Raw genomic sequence first — 5,244 nt, 5'->3', positions numbered from 1 at the left:
TCCGTTACATTCAAGCCATTGCCAAATGAATTGCTACAAAGCTAAATAAGACCATTATTTCTCATTATGTCTATGCTCAGAAGATCAAAAAATCCTGCTCTCCTCTTTGGAAGAGTCCATGTTTTTTTGATCTTCTGTGTCCTCCTTGACTACTAGCAACTGCACGGTGGAGGAGTGGGGGCCAGCGCAAGATTACGGAAGGCTTGTGTCATGTGGATGCAACAACAGTGATGTTTTCATTACTTAGAATTCCTCATGTGGGCGACAGAAACTACACACTATAAATTTAAATGACCCGTTTTGTCAAGCAACAGTAAAAAAAAAAAAGATTAGGTTTTTACAAATACCACTTTCTTGATGATTTTGTTTAATAAATTAAAGCAATGAATTGATCAAAATAGTTTTTGATTACTTTCTTTTGTCAATTAGCTAATTGAATTATTGACAAATGGTTTCAACAATAACATGTAGTCTACGGACCAGTTTAACACTTCTAGATACCAAAAAGTCTTTTCAAAAGTTTTACAGATTTACTCTTAATTACACTACATATTTTAATTTATATGTTGTTCTCATATTAGCAAATACATATTGCAGCAGAAAATTGACACTAGACAATATTTGTAATTAATACAAAAAAAACATTTCTGGAGAAACCACACATTATTTCCTTGCTGTTCAGGAGGTTATTGAACATGACAATTTGTGTAGCTTTTTCACCCTCAGCACTTTCTTTTAACATCAACTTTTTGACATTTTAGAGTTAAAAAAGAAAAAAGCGTTGACATTTATTGTCTCAGAAATATTTGCGATTTAACAATATAATTATCTCTATTATTATTATTATTATACTATTATATCTGTTAATAGTACTGCACCGAAAAGTAAACAGAAGCACACTACAGCCGGGAAACCTACTTAGCCGGCTAGTAGTAGCCTTGGACGTTGTTATTGAAGCATTGGATTGGAAACGAAGGACTAAAAAACATGGTGATTCAGTGTGCATTTAGAAATTGTAAAAATAAACCAAACAGGGCGCTCTGATAGCTCAGTTGGTGGAGCGGGTGCTCATATATGGAGGTTGGCTCCTCGACGCAGCGGGCTCGGGTTCGATTCCGACCTGCAGCCCTTTGTTGCGTGTCATTCCCCCCTTACGCTCCACTTTCATGTCTTCAGCTGTCTTGTCATTAAAGGCCTAAAATGCCCAAAAGATTATCTTTAAAAAAATAAATAATTAAATAAACCAAACAGATGTGCGTCACAAAGATTCCACAAATTTCCATTGCGAGATCCACAAGAGAACCAACTGTGGCTTCTTGCTGCTGGCTTGGACATGGAGACACCGGCGGAGACTATACTCAAGTTCAAGTCAAGTCAAGTCAAGTCAAGTTTATTTCATCCATAAAAATGGAAATTACAGTGCTCACACTCGCCATCTTACCCATAAAAACCAGAAAATGTAAATACAATACCACAAATACACTACAATATTATACATAAATACAATGAAAAAAAATAAATAAAAATAAATAAATAAAAACTTATACAAATGTACGTTTAAAGTGCTTGTTGTGCTGTCTAATAGCCTGCGAATTTGCGAATTTGTAGTGATCATTTGTTTACACACATAATAAAGGGACCATACTTTTGGTGCCTGTGTATCAATACAGCATTGCCACTGAAAATATTGCAATACTATGCTGTATCAGTCTTTTCCCCCACCACTACTTGAACGGACATCATCAGTTTAAAGAAATGGTCAACATTTTGGAAAATACAGAAAAACAGCTAAAAGACGTTTAGCTAAATTCAGCTTAGGAGCACGACTTTGAAAAACCGTGCAATCTAAAGGACCACAAGTCACTGACAACAAATGCGGATCCATTTGTGTTTCCAGATATACCAACGGCTACTGATGAACAGGTAAAAACGGCATCTCCAGCAGGTGCTGTCATTACAGACGCTCCCTCTTTCGGCCCTTTTAGCACCCATCTGTATTAGTTCTTTGTGCATTCCAGCTCATACAGGTAAGGTTCGTTGGATAACCCTTTCCTCGTCTTCAAAGTCAGAAAGATTGGCATGGTTTTCAAACGTGGCCATAGTAATATATCGTTGATTCCTTTGTGCAATTTACTCTGCTTCTGTAGCAATGAGTGACAGCGGCAGGTAAATTAAACTTGCGTGATTGTCATGTGAACCGGCTTTCTCGGTTGCCTAGGTAATATCATTCCGCTGCTGTAGACTACAGGAACAAAGTAAAGGAACTACTTAGTTAATAGTAGTAGTTACTATTAGTTTTATTTCTAACATTATTCTATCAACAGACATTTACATCAATAGTCTGGCGTTATAATTTATTTGCCTTTTGGTGTACAGTGGCGGGGGTAAGACTGTTTTTAATGGCAGGCTAGCAGATACTGTTGACTTGCGCTAGCCTAGCACCAGCGAACTGTGCAATTGGAAGGACTGGATGAGTGTTAAACTGTCTCCACTGGAACTAACTTGGAAATAAGGTCTTATTTCCAAAAGTCTGAACCACCCCTTTAACAATAAAAATAAAAAAATATATATATATATACAGTATATAGTCAAACCAATATGACTTACATAATATAATTACAATTTGACATATCTCAACAAAATCAATGATTACCAGTCATACACGTTAAGACCTTAGCTAATGTTAGAAATTAACTACGGTTAAACAAGACACCACAATTATGTGAAAATAATTGACAATTAGACAACTGTGTAATAATTGTGACAGGCCTATTTTCTACTTAAACCTTGAGTGCAGAATAAGCAAGCCATGGTGGCAGTTTGACTTTGTGAAACCCCCTCAGTGTTACGTGGATGGGTCGAAGTTTCCCCAAAGAGAGATCATAGATTTTTGAGAGACAAACCTCAGTCACAGCCACTGCAAGTGTCATTCTGTTTATGTAAAAGACAAGTGGGAAATGTGAAGTTTGAATCATAAAAGATTTTTAAAAAAAAACAGTTTCCACTTTTTCTGAACACAACACAAGTCCTGATCAGATGCATGTGTTTTGCTGTACATTCCAACAACAGTATGATGCTGTGCAGGCCCAGAGGTCTGTCTAACTGGATATTTATTTGTTTTTTTATTGTACAAAAAGAGTTTATTTTCATTAAAATTGCTGAAGGAATTGTGGTTGAAATGGGACTCTATGTTCCCCAATAACACATTTGATGTATTAAAATGTATTTAGTTTCACAGCAAGGGATGGAGCCATTCCTAAATCAAAAGCTACATCACATTCAAGAAGGAAAACATGTTTTAACTATAGCGAATAGAACACTTGTGGGGTGACATCAAAAATGCTGTTTCTGAGGCAAAACCCAGTAATGCAGAGAAACTGTGGAATGTAGTTCAATTGTCCTGTGCTGGAATACCTGTTCACAGGAGCCAGGAGTTGGTCAAGTCCAGATGCAGCACGTGTTCTGACAGGAACCAGGAAAAGAGATCTTTCCTGTTTTAGCTTCTCTGCATTGGCTTCCTGTAAAATCCAGAATAGAATTTAAAATCCGTCTTCTCACCTACAAAGCTCTTCATGGTCAGGCACCATCCTATCCTAAAGACTTCATGGTACCTCACTACCCCCAGAGCACTGCGCTCCCAGAATGCAGGGTTACTTGTGGTTCCTAGAGTCTCCAAAAGTAGAATGGGAGCCACAGCGCTCCTCTCCTGTGGAACCAGGTTCCCGTTTGGGTTCGGGAGGCAGACACAGTCTCCACATTTAAGAGTAGGCATACGACTTTCCTCGTTGATAAAGCTTATAGTTAGGGCTGGCTCAGGGCGGGCACATGGACAGGGACAGGAAAAAACACAGTAACGGGGACGGACACAGAGACAGGGACAAACACAAGACCAGGGAGACCAGGACTAGGAGAGGCAAAGACATGGGGGACGGGTTCCTGCGGGCCTGGGACTAAGGCCAGGACCGGAGGATGCCAGAGGACTGGACCAACCGGTCTTCTTCCCTGTCCCTGTCTCTATTCCTGTCCCAGAGTCCTGAACTATCCCTTAGTTACGCTGCTATAGGCCTAGACTGCAAGGGGACTTCCCTTGACACACTGAGCACCTCTCTCCTCCTCCTTCTCTCCATCTGATTGCAACCCTTATTCTATTAACGCATGTTACTAACTCGACTTCATCCCTTTCCCGGAGTCTGGTGATCTGTGGTTGAAGTCACCTGCTGCCTCCATGTTCCTGCTCGACACCCTCTGCTGCAATTCTCCATGTCTCTCTCTGTCTGAATTGAATTTTGAACTTTGCCTCCATTCATTTGATTGGGCTAAGGACAACCTGACGGATACGTACAAAACTAACCATCTATGCTAGAAACTGCATCACAGGGATTAGTTTATTCTCATCTCTCTTCTACCGCTACCATTGATTGCCTACTCACAATTCAACATTTTGGTTTAGTCTGAGATTCCGTTGAGTTTTGGTTACATGAAGTCTGTAGTCAGATTAAAATGTTCTGGAAAGAACAAGGATATATTAAGACCGGCAACAGGTATTGTGTTCCCCTTTCTCTCTTCTGCCGAACTTTTTTTTTTTTACACATAAACAAATACTTTATCAACATTTTGAGAATCCATTTGTTGTGTCTTTATATACAAATGATACTTTGGTCAGCTGCTTACAGCTTTGATAATTGCGCTAATGTTACTAGTTACAAATAACAGTCCAGATACACTGTCTGAATGCTAACATATTAGCAGAATGCTGTTTTTCCTAACGCAGTACAAATAAACAGTATTTCAAACACAAACTTGCTAAAAGAGCATTTACGAAATAAAATTAAAAAGGAGCCTTTTAAATAGGACAACATAACGCACATGTGATACACGCTTTCTGTAAGTGAAGCTAGCTTGCGCGGCTTTAGCCGTAGTATTCTTACCATGTTACTCCGTTTCTCTAGATAACTGTGAAATACAGTCTACATCCTGGATAAAATACAGGAAAGCATTCATATATTTTAGTGACGTTTTTTGACCACATTCTGTTTTGTTAATAGCGATTTACCTGGAGAGAACAAGGAAATGAGGAGACCCGCCACCGTGTTTCCTTCTCCCGTGGCTACGGCTGCTGTCTCACTGGGAGATGAGTCTCCATTGTGGTGGGCTCTGGACTACTGCTTACAAAATTAATTTACACCAATTTAAATAAATGAGGCTCTTATACAGCAATGCCAATATACTTAGGAAAGCTATATA

The sequence above is a fragment of the Etheostoma spectabile genome, chromosome 8 (assembly GCF_008692095.1).
Source record: "Etheostoma spectabile isolate EspeVRDwgs_2016 chromosome 8, UIUC_Espe_1.0, whole genome shotgun sequence".
In the NCBI taxonomy this organism is placed as follows: Eukaryota; Metazoa; Chordata; class Actinopteri; order Perciformes; family Percidae; genus Etheostoma; species Etheostoma spectabile.
Note: the sequence above shows the minus strand (reverse complement) of the source record.